At 49.2% G+C, this 15,529-nt stretch overlaps 1 long non-coding RNA gene across 1 annotated transcript in view; it reads right to left on the minus strand.

Annotated features, from left to right (window-relative positions):
- Window positions 1–801: 801 nt before the first annotated feature.
- The window catches only part of LOC122232611, a 44,272-nt gene continuing 29,544 nt past the window's right edge, over window positions 802–15,529 (minus strand). Inside the window, exons 3-4 of the long non-coding RNA XR_006209973.1 lie at window positions 3,422–3,603; window positions 802–1,268 (exon numbers count right to left, since the gene is read on the minus strand). This is a non-coding gene — a long non-coding RNA (uncharacterized LOC122232611). The remainder of the gene's footprint in view (window positions 1,269–3,421; window positions 3,604–15,529) is intronic.

The following is a 15,529-nucleotide window of genomic DNA, read 5'->3' on the forward strand; positions in this document are numbered from 1 at the left end:
TCGCCACCCCCATATATCACCTCATTTCCCACTAATTCCACTCTGTCCCCCGCTCCGTCCCATCTCCTTCCACGGGCAGGAGCTTCATCTCAAAGAAACTTCTTCCTGGAACCTCCTCCCTGTCCCCAGATCCCCTAGGGGGGCCCTTGACTATGTAAATAGGCCCCAGCTCTCACTGTCACATTGCCCTGTTAATTTGCCTTCTTAGCACTCAGCACACGATCACCGCTAAAATTTCTACACGTTATATTTGTATATTTATACGATACAATAAATACATCGTATAATAAATATGTTAAATATAAACATAAATAAATATATAATGTTCATATAATCTAGAAATATAATGCATTGTTATATTTAGGGAGAAATCATATATAATATGTATGATATAACACGTAAATTATGTTGCTTATTATCTGTCTCCTACACCAGAACACTAGAACCAAAACTCAAAAGGATAGATTGCTTACTTGTCTTATTCACAGCTCTTCCCAGCACCTAGTAACGTGCCTGACATATAGAAGACCCTTGATATATACTTGCTGAACAGATAAATGGATCCTTTCTGTGCAAAACAGCCATGTTGGTCTTTCTAAACTGCGGACCGGTTGTAGTGGCTACCAATTCTTTTCGTTTTCTTTTGTTTATTTTTTGAGAAAGAAAGAGCATGAGCAGGGGAGGGGCAGAGAGAGAGGGGGAGACGCAGAATCCGAGGCGGGCTCCAGGCTCCGAGCTGTCAGCACAGAGCCCGACGCGGGATTCAAACCCACGAACCATGAGATCATGACCTGAGCCGAAGTCAGATGCTCAGCCGACTGAGCCACCCAGACACCCCAGTAGTTTCCTATTCTAAGGTCCGAAAATATCTGGGTCCAAATTCTTTTGCCTGGTACTTATGGCCATTCATGATCTGGCCCTCTCCTACCCTCCCACCTTCTTCTTATACATACACCCCCCTACTTTGAGCTCCTTATGCTTCAGCCCACAAATCTCTGTATATAACATGTTTTAACACTTTTTAAGCTACTATTCTCAGCTCTTTATTTTTGTATGTTATTTCCATTGCCTGGAATATGTCATCAGCCTCTCCTTAGCAAACTCCTACTCATCCCTCAATACCCAGGTCCATGTGGCTTCCTCTGAGAAACCTTTCCTGATGACTTGGGCGGTCACTCACTCCCTCTTCTTCGTTTCTCGCATATTTTGCAAAATACATTGTACGTATTTTCTCCCCAGGTGCTCTCTCCCACGTCAGGTGACAGATTCTTAAAAAAAAAAAAAAAAAAAAAAAAAAAAAGAAGAAGAAGAAGAGAATATCTTATTTGACAGTGTGCTCTCTGGCCAGTCTCCCCCACAGTCTCTAGGCATTTTCTCAAAGGAGCCAAGAACCCAATATGATTAGGACATTCTTCTCTTGGAGTCATTGCCACTTCAGATGCAGAGCCAACTACTACCCAGAAATGTCTGCGGCTGGATCCAGATCACCCACATGCAATGGTGATCAATCACGAGAAGCCAGATGAGCACAAGGGCCAAGAAAGAGGGAAGGCAGGGAGCAGCCCAACCTCACCCTGCTGGCTGATGTCGCTAATGGTAGTTGCCAAAGGCCCCGGCCCCTGCCTCCCAGCCCGGGAATGCCACAGACGTCCCTCATGCCTACCTCCTGTTTAGCCCTCGGATCTCAGCATGAAAACGCTCCCAACTCAAGAAGGCCTTTCCACGCCCCCAAGACCACGTTAGAGCCCCCACGCCTCTGTACTGCCCCTTCGTGGACCAATCGCCCTGCAAGTCTGTCTTGTCCATCAGCGCGTGGGTCCGAGGGGCAGACCTTGCCCTGCCTGATTCTCCGCTGTTTCGTTCTCTGCGTTTCTACAGGTCCCAGCGCAGAGCTGGCCCTCGGTACCGGCCAGGGTCCAACTGTGGATGGAAACTGAGGGCCTTTAATGCGGGGAACTGGTTACGCAAGGTATGGAAGATCCGAGAAGCCCAGGGGGATGGTGAGGAAAGCAGAGGCCAGCAACAGCAAGGGGGTTACCGCCACCCCCAGGCTGGAGGAGCAGAAGAGGAGATGTCACCACCGGGTCGGGGTCTTCTAGTGGGAGCTGGAACCACGGCAGGCCTGGCAGGGCACTGAAGACGAGGAGAAGACACAGTTCCTACCAGGGTTAGCGCCTGAGCCAAAAATGGAGAAGAGGGGCGCCTAGGTGGCCCAGTTGGTTGAGCGTCCGACTTCAGCTCAGGTCATGATCTCGCAGTTCGTGAGTTTGAGCCCCGCATCGGGCTCTGTGCTGATGGCTCAGAGCCTGGAGCCTGCTTCCGGTTCTGCGTCTCCCTCTCTCTCTGCCCCTCCCCTGCTCATGCTCTGTCTCTCTCTGTCTCAGAAACAAATAAACATTAAAAAAAATTTTTTTTAAATGGAGGAGAAGACATATCATGACCTCTCGTCTCCCGCCCTCCACAACATCATGAGTCCCACCAGCAGAAACAAAGTGATGGGAAAAGCTGGTGGCGACAGCTTGCAGGGGCGATCCCCCGAGACACAGAGCAGAGCAAAGGAAGGCCACAGAATGGATCTGACAGCAGGTGCTTCCCGGCTCAGCCTTGAAGGAACCCTGGCTCTCCTTCTGCCCCACACCCTGTGTTAGTCAGGGTGAACTATGTTGTGCTGCGGTAACAAAAAAACCCCCACTCTCAGCTCCGTGGCTTAAAACAACAAAAGCTGAGCACTGGCAATTAAATGCTTCCACCTGGAAGTGATATTTGTCCCTTTCTCTGACATTTCACAGGCCAAGCGAGTCACATGCCCGCCATTAACTTCAGGTGAGCGGGAAAGTGTAATCCCTCAACTGCTCTCAAGAAGAAGAGAGCTTGAAATACGGGGGCCAGCAATAATCTCTCACAGCTATCTTACCCACTCCCCCCCCCGCAATTCTTGAGTGTCGGCCAGTTATTGGGGCCACCTGAAACGTCCACACACATAAACACACTTTTCTAACCACACCCCGAGGGACCCGCTAAAAATGATGCTATAAAATTTATGGTCGGAGGTGATCACGATCCACTGATCCTGAAAACTGCAAGTCACGGCAACTTAGCAGCTTAAAAAATAAGAGACATTTGTTGTCTCACAATTTCTGTAGGGCAGGAACTTGAGAGTGGCTCGGCTCGTCCATTCCGGCTCGGAATTTCCCATGAAGTCGCCGTCAGACGTTGTTGGGACTGTAACCTCCTTCTCAAGGCCTCACTGCTCCAAAGTGGTCTGCCGAATCGCTCCAAGGTGACCCACTCACAAGGCTGGTGAGCTGGTATATATGCTACAATGTCAGCTTTTTAAAAGCGTCCGCATTACAGGATGTTATAGATTTATACAATGGTAGCCGACCACCAACACGGCCTCTAATGACCCTCGCCTCCTCACCTTGGATAGTTTCCTCCCACAGTGCACCAAGGTTGGTCGGCGTGGCCAGCAGAACGTGGCAGAAGCGGTCAAGTATGACTTCACGCGTAAGTCGAAAACACCACTGCCATTTCTGCTTTGCTGGCTTGGATCACTCGCTCCGGGAGAGGCTGACTGCCATGCTGCGAAGACACCTAAGCAGCCTACGGAAGGAAAGAGACCACGGGTGAGAAACCGAGGTCTCCCGCCGATGGCCAGTACCAACTCAACAGCCACGTGCGTGTGCCATTTTGACAGCCCAGCGTCCAGGTCCAGTCCAACCTTCAGATGAGACCGCGGCCCCAGCCAGCTTCTGACTACAATGAGAGATCCTGTACCACAGCTGCTCAGACAAGCTGCTCTTGAATTCCTGGTGGCCCACAGAAGCTGTGAGATAACGACTTTGCATTGCTCAACCCGCCAAGGTTCGGGATAAGTTTTGAGACTTATCATGGTTCGGGATAAGACTTTGAGACTTCTATGGGTAGAATTTTTGCGTGCGCGCATGTGTGTGTGTAGAGAAAGAGACAGACAGAAAGAAAACTTTTAGAAGGATAGGATTATGAGATCTACTATTCTATTTAGGGTTTATCCAATTACTAATTTTTCTACGATGGACACGTATTCCTTGGAAGACGGGAAGAAAAAGACAGCAGCCGCTATTGGGCGACGAGGGCGGCTTTCGATAGCTGTTTCAGACACTGAAGCAGAGCTCGACTGGCCAGGTGGTTAGCATGGCCTGCCAGTGCAGATAACTTGCTAAGGAAGATGGCCAAGCCAAAGGAGGAACGTGCCAATGTCCACCTCAGTTTTCTCCACCCAGTTGGGTCTGCTCTGAGCTGCCGAGAGGATGTGTTTGGGAGGAACAGGGTGCTGGAGAGCGGCCGCCAGGAAGGGGCGGGGGTGTTGCATTTGGAAAACCTCAAGGTTTCTGAGCTGGCAAGATATGTCAGCAAAAAAAAAAAGAAAAGAAAAGAAAAGAAAAAAAGCCCTCGCCTGTCTAGACAAAAGTTTGATTTTGAATCAGAAAAGGGAACGTTTGCAAATAGGAAGGAGTTGAAGCACTTTTTTCTCCTTTGAAAATCACCATGAATTTTTAACTATCAGCCCTAAAGAGAGACAGCAAGACTCCGGTGGCCACACCAGGGATTTGAATATTGCCCCACACCCCCAGATGGATTATGAAATGGGGCCATTTCTTAGGCTGGACATTGACTTCTTGAGCCGAAGAGAGAGGTTTAACAAGGCCCCAGGGCATCCAGGAGGAGAGACAGACAGGCTTCCACTGCGAACATCTGAGGCTCGGGAACCGGAGTAACTCAGGCAGCCTGAGAAAATGATCAATCGGGCTGCTGACAGAGGGAAATCGCTGGCCTGGGTTTCGCTGACCTCAGGCCGGGGTGGGGAGGACATCCACGCTGGTTCGCCTGGCCCCATCGGGCAGGGCTCCCGTGGGCTGCCGTCTGAAGCCACAGTGCCAGCTGAGTCTGAGAGTTAGAGAGAAGGTCTGCCCTAAAGGGATTCCCCCCCTCCCCCCCGAACATCCCTTTGTCTGTGGACTTGGCCCAGTTCTGGGCAGAGAAGCTGGGCCCTGAAGGCCAAGCCAGGTGGGTGGGTCAGACTCACGGGGTTGTAAGTGATGGAAATCTGATTGAGGTTGCTCAGGCAGAATGAATCTTTCTAAGGCGGTTTGGGGGAGCCATAAGATCGGAATGCACCTGAGCTTGTGCAAAGGAAAATAGGGAAAAAGGCCCTCAGGGACCCAGGGGGGCCCTTGCCCACCCCTGCCTCTGTTGCTTTCCGCGGGCTGCTGTTACTCCTTTCCCTTTCACTGGAAACAGACTCCACGTCTTTCCCCGCATCATGGGCCACCCCACGGTGCCCAACTTCACATGTCATTGGTCCCACCAATGGTCCAACCATTGGTCCAACCCTGAGAGAGGGTGAGTCAGTCAGTATGCACGTGAGTAAGTGTGTGAGCGTGTGTGTGTGTGTGTGTGTGTGTGTGTGTGTGTGTGTGCGTTTCGATTCCTGTCTCTCAACCCTAAATTATCACGGAGGGAACTCTCACCGGCACATCTTGGGGAACAGTCTAGATCTAGAGGAAGGTCAAGGAGCACAGCCTTGCCAGGCATAAGACGCCCACCGGGGCCCTTAGCCGGGAGTGAGGGGATCACAGTGGGCTGGCAATACATTCCAAACGGATTTTTCCGCTACTCCTCAGATGAGACCCCTGCCCTACCCTGGAGGGGGCGCTGCAGGCTTATTCTCACTGCAAGGATTTGCGCGTGTAAATCTACTTGCCAGTCCCTGGTGCCTCCCCTGGGCATGTCTCATGGCATAAGCCCCGGCACGAAGATTTACTTATTTTTCTTGTTTCTACGACTCTTTTCTCCCCTCGACGTCGCCTTATCCCGCGCAAACCATGCCAATGAAATCGCAAGCTCGATGCGATGAGAGCCTCGGGTCAGACGGACTGGGTGTGAATCTCCACCCTGGTATTTTCTTGCTACGTGGCTTTGGGCAAGTCGCTTCACCTCTCTGGACCTCTGCTTCTTTAGCTGTGTAATAGTCTACCTGGCATAATCGTGGCCGCTGCGTTAACGGAGCTATTTCACGCGTGGAACGTAGGCGCCCTTAACAGACAGCCCTGCACGAGGTAACTCCTACGGTCTTCGTGTGTTTGATGTGCCTGTTGACACGATCATTATGTGTTTGCTACACGCTTCGTCTTGGAAATCGAATGCATTTTTAAAAACTCAGAACAGGGGCGCCTGGGTGGCTCTGTCGGTTGAGCGTCCAACTCATGGTCTGGGGGTTCGAGCCCCGCGTCCGGCTCTGTGCGGACAGCTCGGAGCCCGGAGCCCGCTCCGGGTTCTGTGTCTCCCTCGCGCGCTGCCCCTCCCCGCTCATGCTCTGTCTCTGTGTCAAAAATAAACGTGAAAGAATAAAATTAAATACACGAATAAATCAATAAATAAATAGACATGCAGAACATTCACAAATGACCAGGTCATGTGGTATATCGGGTAAGAAAATGATTCCTATCATACATTCTGCCTACAAGCGTCTCCACCGCTTAAACACAGCGAACTGCACAGAAAGCCAAAGATCAAGGCCTACGGATGAGAACTTGATGGATCAAAACGATGATAATCAGGTGATGAAACAGATGGGCTTTGCAAGCGGGTCAGACGGGAGGGCCGTACGAGGTCACCTTCAAGGGCACGGGCTTCTAAGTAAAAGCCAACTTGAAATCAATGCAGACGCCCATAACGTTATTTTGGACAAGTAATTTAACCTTCCTGTATCTTCGTTTTCTCAACTGTAACGTGGGGATTTTCGTAAAACCTCTCTGCTATAGACATCCGCTGTCAATAGCCATTCGCCTCTCCGAAAAGCAGTAGCCTGACTTGCGTCGGGAAACAGCTCTTTCTCGTGCTTAGCCGTGTGGTTTGGGATGTGGCCTTCTGCACACCCTGGCTGCAGGAAGGGGCCCTGGTTAGCCTAAACCATCACCCCCCTCCTCCCCCGCCCCTGGTCACAGCGATCGGCTCGAAAATGGACACAGAACCCTCCCTCTAAGACACAGTGGGCTATCGTGACATTCTGACTTCCGGAAGAGACTGTTACCCTGCCTCTCTGGGGTTCAGAGCTGGGAGGAAGTAAAGATCAGATGTGCTGCAGCCACCTGGGCCCTTGAAGAGAGACCCCGCGTGAGAAAAGCACCAAGGCCGGAGAGATGGAATCAGTGAGGGCCCCGGAGACAGCCGGGTCCTGGATCCCGTCGTTCCTGAAGCTGGTTTGCTCCCGGACGTTTCAGTTCCAGAAGCCAGTAGTAATTGACAAGCACATCGTTTGCAATCACGCTTTTTTTTTTTTTTTTTTTTTGGGGGGCACAAGCCAACCAGAGTTGGGTTTTCTAGGCCTTGCAACTAAAACGTCCTACTTGCTGCCTTCTGTGTAGGATTAAATGAGGTGGTAAGCCCTGGAAACTACTTAGCACGTAGTAAGGCTGACACAAGCGGAGTTCCTATATTTTCAAGATGCCCGGGAGGGTTCTTTCGCTTAGTGCCATACAAAAGGGCACGCCAGCCAAATCCCAAACCCTCCCCCTCCCTTCCCAAACCGGCTTTTTCTGCCTGCCTACAAGTTACACACATCAGCGCACCAGCCAGAGGACCTGCTAAGCTAATTAGCCCAGCGTCACAGGCGTTACGCGGACTCGGCCCGAGACGACGTTTTGCAAATTCGGGGTGAAATATTTAATTAATCAAAGCTGCTCAGCCACTTGTCGCACCGAGTCAGTGTGCGCTCGGGCGAGGGCCGGGGCTCCGTGAGGCAGACTCGTCCAGAGCCTTCCACGTCCTTCCCCACGGAACCCGGTCGAACCGCATCAGCCACGCGGGTGAATTTAGAGCGCTCGCTCTTGGCACCTGACGCTTCACAGCTCCGGGGTGTCTGGGGTGCCCCGTGGCAGGCCACCACCTGTGCCCATGGTTTCCACGGCACCATGGGAGAGCCGCTAACGTCACGCGCTTTGGGGGAGTGAACGTTTCCAGCGGGGACCAGGTCAGGGGAGAGGAGAGCAAGGCTGTGTGTGTGTGTGTGTGTGTGTGTGTGAAAATGCACGCATCGAATATTTCAGGGTAGATACCGGTGGCCTCTAAGGAAGGGGCACAGAATACCTGAAAACTTTTTAATTTGATTTGTTCAGGTTTTATATATTTTAAATATTTACTTACTTATTTTGAGAAAGAGAGAGAGAGAGAGAGAGGATGGAAACAAGGGAGGGACAGAGAGAGAGAGAAAGGATAGCGAGAAAATCCCAGGCAGGCTCTGGGCTCTCAGCACAGACCCTGACACAGGGCTCGATCCCACGAATGCTGAGCTCATGTGACCTGAGCCGGAATCAAGGGTTGGGAAGCTTAACCGACTGAGCCACCCGAGTGACCCTGAAAACCTTTCTATAGTTCAGAATATTAAGGGACAAAGCAGGTTTAGAAATGTGTGTGAAATATTATTATAAAAAGGTACACAGAAAATATAAAATTTACATGAAATCATACACACACACACATATACATATATAATTTTCACCATGATGATATACATTTTAAAATTTAGTTTATTTTAGCTTTCACATATTTTAAGTCGGTAACATACTTACTTGCAGGTTCCAATATTTTTAAAAAGGACAAAAAATAATAGGAGGTGCACACTATCATCGGAGCCACTCTACTGATGAAGGGACAGAAGCACAGAGCGGTTAAGTCATGTGCCCAAACTCACACAGCCAGTGAGTGGCAAACCGGGATCGAAACGGAAGGAACATACCTTGGAGGCTGTGCATTTAACTCTAGGCTGACTTTCCTCACTCTGCTTCTGTGTCTTGTTTTAGTTTATGCCCAGTGCAGAAAATATTTACTTACTTACTTACTTATTTATTTATTTATTTATTATAATATGTGTATGTTTCCGTTTTTACATAAATGGTAGACTATATGCACTATATTCTATGTTTTTCTTTTCCTTTATTCTTTCTTCTTCCTTCCTCCCTTCCTTCCTTTTCTTTCCTTTCTTTTCTTCCTCCCTCCCTCCCTCTCCGTCTTTCTCTTCCTTCCTTCTTTCTTTTTCTTTCTTTTTTCCTTTCTTTTCTTTTCTTGTCTTTCTTCCCTCATCTTCCTTCACTCCTTCCTTCTTTTTCTTTTCTTTCTTTCTTCCTTTTTTTTTCTTTCTTTTCCTTCTTTCCTTTCTCTATCTTTCTTTCTTTTCCCTCCTTCCTTCCCTCCTTCCTTCTTTTTTTCTCTTTCCTTTCTTTCTTTTCTTTCCTTTTTCCTTCTTTTATTTCTTTCTTTCTTTTCCTTCCTTCTTTTTCTTTTTTCCTTTCTTTTCTTTTTTCTTTCTTCTTTCTTTCTCTTTCTTTCTTTCTTTCTTTTCCTTCCATCCTTCCATCCTTCTTTCTTTCCTTTCCTTTCTTTTCTTTCTTTCTTTTCCTTCCTTCTTTTTCTTTTTCCTTTCTTTTCTTTATTTCCTTCCTCTTTCTTTCTTTTCCTTCCTTCCCTCCTTCCTTTCTCTTCCTTTTCTTTCTTTCTTTTCCCTCCTTCCTTCTCTCCTTCCTTCTTTTTTTCTTTCCTTTCTTTCTTTTCTTTCCTTTTTCCTTTTCTTTCTTTTCCTTCCTTCCTTCCCTCCTTCCTTTCTCTTTCTTTCTTTCCTTTCTTTCTTCCTTTTCTTTCTTTCTTTTCCCTCCTTCCTTCTTTTTCTTTCTTTTCTTTCCTTTCTTTTCTTCTTTCTTTCTTTCTTTTCCTTCCTTCCCTCCTTCCTTTTTTCTTTTCCTTTCTTCCCTTTCTTTTTTCTTTCTTCTTTCTTTCTTTTTTTCTTTCTTTCTTCTTTCTATTCGTCTTTCTGCTTGGAAACCATTCCCTGTTCATATGGAAAGAGCTTCTCCCTCTTTTATAAAACTTCATCATGTTCCATTGTCTGCTTGTGCCTTAATTTATTCCACTAGTCCACCCTGGTAAATACTGTTATTTAAAATCTTCATGAAAGAGGTGACCTTTGAGCTGAGACCTAAACTCAGGTGCAGAGGTGAAGATCAGGAAGGGAAAGGAAACAGAGTCAAGATGTGGGGAATAGCACATGCAAAGGCCCTGAGGCCCATGACATGGAAAGAAGGAATGTGTGACGGTTGCCCAGAGCAAAGCGGGGCAGGAGGTGGTATCTAAGGGGGCAGAAAAGAACTGACAATGCTGGGCATTTCTAGTTCTGGAAAAAAAATACCACCTTCGTCTAAGAGCTAGGGAAGCCACTAGCAGGTGTCATTTGGGGCACTTAAAACAGAAAAGCCCACTTCCTCTTCTCTAAGAAGCGCTACCCAGGCTGAACCTTCCAACCCTGATGGTGTGGACTGGGTCAGGGCGAAGTCTTGATCCCATGGCTCTGTCCCAGGTAGCTGCCCTCATAGCCACTTCCTCTCGGCTAGCCAGGAAGAGTCAAAACCCAAGGGACTTCCTCCGGCCTGCCCGACGCCCAGGGCAAATGTTCTCCGCGGTGTGTAGAGAATTCCTGTCACCCCCCACCCAGGTCTGGGTATATAAAGATACAGGAGAGGTGTTAAGCCTTCACTAATTATCACCTCTCGGGTGGGAGGAGGGAGTCCAGATGGGGTCAAGAGGAGAGAGCGTTTATTTTCTCTCCGAATCCCAGAGAAGTCCCTGTTTTCCCTGAAGTCCCCAGGCCAGAGCTCGGGGTATGTGTGTGTACCCCGTGTTAGAAGGAAGGAGATCGGTACCACCACTGCCCGTCTTGTCAAGCAGAGGGGCCCATCTGGCCCCCGCTGGAAGCAAGTCAGCTCGGCTGCATGGAGTCTGGCCCTGTTGGCAACGTGCTCGCAACATAACGACCATTTTTGTTTGATTGCACTGGAACGGCCCTCTACCAGTCTTCTGTGAATCCAGAACGCTCCTTCCCAAGACTCCCTTCCAGAATGAGGAATGTCCCATGTCTCTCCCTTTGTATGAGCTTCAGAGTCTGCCCCAAATACCGCCCCCCCACAAATGACGGCGAGAGAGACAGAAGTGGACCCCAGATTTCAGAAACCACCCTAAGACTCCGTGATCCCTCTGGGGGCTGGGTGGGAATGATGCGACCCAAGCCTCAGTGTGGAAAACATCCTCTCCTCTAGCCACCCCCCAACCCAAATCCTTTTTGAGGAGAAGAGGCCGGCAACAAATATCTAACCCATCTCCCTATGACCACTCCTGGCCCTTCCAATCGATTCTCTGCCTTTGCCAGGGTAATGGTTGTTTTAAAATCATTATGAGTATAATTGTTACAGTATGTCCTGGGCTCTTTAAATGTATTGACTTATTCAGTTCTCTCCATAGTATCATTAAGTGGGCCCTATTGTTATTTCCACTTTACAGAGGAGAAAACAGACTGCTGCAGGAATTCGGTTAAGCAGCTAATTAGGGGCAGAACTGGAATGTGAGCCTAGGTGGTCTTGCCCTTCAATATGGCAGCTACCAGCCACATGTGGCTTTTAACGCATGAAATGCTGGGAGCCCTCGCTGAGCTGTGCTGTGAGGGCAAAACGCACGCACTGTCTTGCTCTAGTGTCTCTCAACTCAGAGAGGATCGTGCCTGAAACCCTCAGGGCTTACACATTTCCCTTCCGCTGAAACCAGATGGTAACTTGGCCTGCGTGCCCTCCCGTGCTCTGGGGCCCACCTTGCTCTCTGTCCGCAGGTCCACGACCTCCCTCCCCGACCCAGACTCACCAGCCTTGCGCTCACTGACCTGAGCCACTGACCTTCTCTCTTTCTGCTCTCGTCCATGCTGTTCCTTGACTCAACACTGTTCCCCGCCTTCCTCTACTCACTCTCACTCACTCTCCTTTAGTGCCGTTTCCCCTGACCCCCACGTTCCCCATCTATGCTCTCCTGGCATCCTGAACCTTCCCTTAACGACACAACCACCATTTATAGATAGATATATGTGGGATTTTGTGATTACCGGCCTCGTCGGTCAGAGTTCAACTGGGAGACAGAAATCCCCAGTTGTCTCAACAGGGAGAATTCAACGTAGAGAACTGCCAACCAGGTAACTGGGAAGGTGACACTAAGTGATCTGGGAGGTAGTAATTGCAGGGGGTCCCTGCCAACCCTGGGATTGGACAATCGAGGGAAGATGCCAGCATTATTGGCATTTAGAAGCTTAGAGAAGGGACCCCGTGGAACCGGCACTTGGCTGAAAACCCTGAGCTCAGAGACAGCTCCCACAGAGCAGGTCCCCTGACCTCTGGTGAGGAGACCTCCCAGCTGGTGTCTCTGAGTAAGGCGTGACGAAGCAGGCTCAGCAAACCAACGGCAAAGTACAGAGGGGACCCGGCTGTCGCTACAGGAAGGCCCCCACTGTTGCAGGGGGACCGCAGTGCTGGGGGACGGCCGCAGGAAGTGGAAGCAGACTGGAAGGAACAGACTGGACGGCTGCCTCCCCACGGGGTCGGCAGAGCCCAAGCCTAGGCCACTGGCAAAGCAGAAGTGAGGTTTGCAGAGTCCCGGCCCCAGCATCCCAGGGGAGGGTACAGGGCGTGAGTGAGAGCGGTAACTGGAAGTAGGGCCCCCCACCTGCTTGCGCTCTCCATGAGAGCAGGGGGTGGGGTCAACTGCTCTTCTCCCTCTTTCTAGAACAGCCAGTGCCACAGAGGAATAAAAGAACCAAGCCCTTCACCTCAGAAGGGGCGCACGAGGGGAGTCACTTTCCAGGCCCAAGGCCCATCGAGGGGTAGCTTTGGTGACAACCCAAGGACTGCTGAAGAAAGGCAAGATACGGGTTTTGTCATTGGATTGGGCATCGCAGTCCTTGGCTCTGCCTTGCCATGGTGACAAACATACCCAACTACTGTGACCACACATCCATTTTATTTTATTTTATTTTATGTTATTTTATTTTTTATTTTGAGAGAGACAGAGAGAGAGAGGGAGAGAGAGAATCCCAAGCAAGCTCCACACTATCAGTACAGAGCCTGACGCAGGGTTCCAACTCACAAACCGTGGGGTCGTGACCTGAGCCAAAACCAAGAGTCGGAGGCTAAACCGACCGGGCCACCCGAGTACCCCAGTGACCACATTTTCTAAACCTAAATTGGGGTCACTAGCCTGGCTCAGGAGAGGACAAACTACTTCCAACCAAGACCTGGTCAGAAATGTGGACAGGGGCACCTGGGTGGCTCAGCAGGTCGAGCGTCTGACTTCGCCTCGGGTCATGATCTCACAGTTCGTGAGTTCGAGCCCCGCGTCGGGCTCTGTGCTGACAGCTCAGAGCCTGGAGCCTGCTTCGGATTAAGTGTCCCTCTCTCTGCCCCTCCTCTGCTCGGGCTCTATCTCTCAAAAATAAGTAAACAGTAAAAAAATTAAAAAAAAAAAAGAAATGTGGACAAGTGTGCCCTGACTTCTGTCCCTTCTTGCTCAATGACTAGCACATACTAGGCAGCCAATAAATATTTGTTGGATAATCGACAGAAGAAAGGATGAATCTCTGTGCAGGGATGAGTTCATCTAGAGAGACGCCAGCTGTTCACAAAATAACAGGACCCCACGTTGCAGAGAAAGTTCTGGACAGGTGGAAAGAAAACGGGGCTCAGTATCAGTGACACATAGTTACAGTTTGCAGATTGGGAAACTGATCCTCAGATTACTGGGGTCTGTTGGGGTCTGGAATCCAGCAAGCATGAGCTCTCAGTGTTATGATCAATATTATTATTTTCCAAATAAACGCTTCACGCCTATTAAAGATTATGAGCGCGGGACTTTTACTAATGTAAATATTCAATTTGCTGTTGCCCGGTTCAATAAATAATGTAACGATGGTTTATTTTTCACTCCAAGTGTGAAAAAATTATCCTCATTGATTTTAGGCCACTCTTTACTTGTTTTTAAATAAATAAGTGTCAGAGATGCTAAATATTAACATAAGGTGTTTTCCCCATAAGGTGTTCACTACAAACAGCACCCGACTGGCAAGCGACAACTAAGAAATTATGAATAATCAGGGCTGGGCCTATAGCTACTCATATCAATGCCCAGAACTTGGGGGTGAATTTAATTCTCTCCTCTTTGGCTCTCTCACAGAAGTGGACCAAAGTCAGATTTTTTTTTTTTTCCTGGCGACTCAGGATGTCTGTTAAATGCTCCTAACGAGCTGTGTGACCTTGGGCAAGCCATGAGACCTCTCGGGGCTTCCGTTTCCCAATCTGTAAACTGTTAAACCACCCCCAATGCTCTTTCAGCCACAACCATTCAAATAACCAGAATCGTCAACCCCCGCGTTGTATCAATGAACGGAAGCTTGTCGTAGTCCGAGCGTCCTTCTCACTCCTGAGGGTGCAGACACGGCGATTTCAGAGGCCCAGAAACAAGACGTGGGCAGTCCGCGTGCCCTAATAACGAAAGAATTGGACTCACACACAAAGGAAATGAGATTCCCAAGAAATGCCCCCGTTTATGAAAGGGCAGGAGGAAAAGAGAGAGACTTTTCATTCTGCTGAGGTTGAAACCCTCGAGAACATTACCCAGGCATCGGATGTCTTGGGAACAGGGGAGCTGGCGTCCCACTAGGCTAATACACATATGGAAAATGTTAAACAGAGAGGTGAGCAAAGTGCGAACGTACGTGAGTTCAAGAACATCCCGATTTGTTTCTGGGAAAGGAGGAAATTGGCATACACACCAAACAAGCCAAAAGGTTGAATTAAGCTAAACCCCGACAGGGGAAATCAGCAGGGCCTGGATGGGCCAGAGCGTATATATTTTTTTTTTTTCTTTTCCTCTTTCCGTGTGTGTGTGTGTGTGTGTGTGTGTGTGTGTGTAAAGACGGCAGGGGTGGGGAGGTGAACCACTGCCGTTACCCTTCTTCTCCATATTCTTCTATTAGCAAAACTTCTCTGTCCAAGACGCTTGGCCAACACACCCTAGAAATTAAGGTATTGAGCGTTCCCATCCTGATGTCGCCACCAGCTTGTCGAGGGACCTTCAGGAAACGTCTTCACCTCTACGGGAGCCAAGTTCCCTCCAGTAGCATCTGGTGATGCCTTTGCTCATGCGGGACCCCCGGGTAGACAGCAGGGAGATGGGATTCGGGGCCCAAGGTATTTACTAGAGGGCCCCAAGTTACCCACATGTCCCCCTGCACACCCCAGAATTCCCCCGAAATTCACCCAATATCCCCAGGAGAAAGAGGCAGCCAGAGCCAACCCTTTCCCACCGTCTGTGGGCAAGGATGGCTTGGGATTTTAGGTAGAGACAACACAGTAGAATTCTTCAGAATTTGCAACTCAATCTTTTTTTTTTTTCATTTAGAAGACGCAGATTCTGTTTCATCACAGCATTGTCCATTACTGCCAAAGCAATGGCGACAACGTATGTTGCAAACGAAAGGTAATCATTCAAAAGAGATCATGAACCTTATGGTGAAATGCTGAACAGCCACTGTAAATGCTGGGTGGCTCAGTGAGTTAAGCGTCTGACTCTCGATTTTGGCTCAGGCCATGATCTCACGGTTCGCGAGTTTGAGCCCCAAACGTGCTCGGTG

This window comes from Panthera tigris, chromosome D3 (assembly GCF_018350195.1).
Source record: "Panthera tigris isolate Pti1 chromosome D3, P.tigris_Pti1_mat1.1, whole genome shotgun sequence".
Classification (NCBI taxonomy): domain Eukaryota; kingdom Metazoa; phylum Chordata; class Mammalia; order Carnivora; family Felidae; genus Panthera; species Panthera tigris.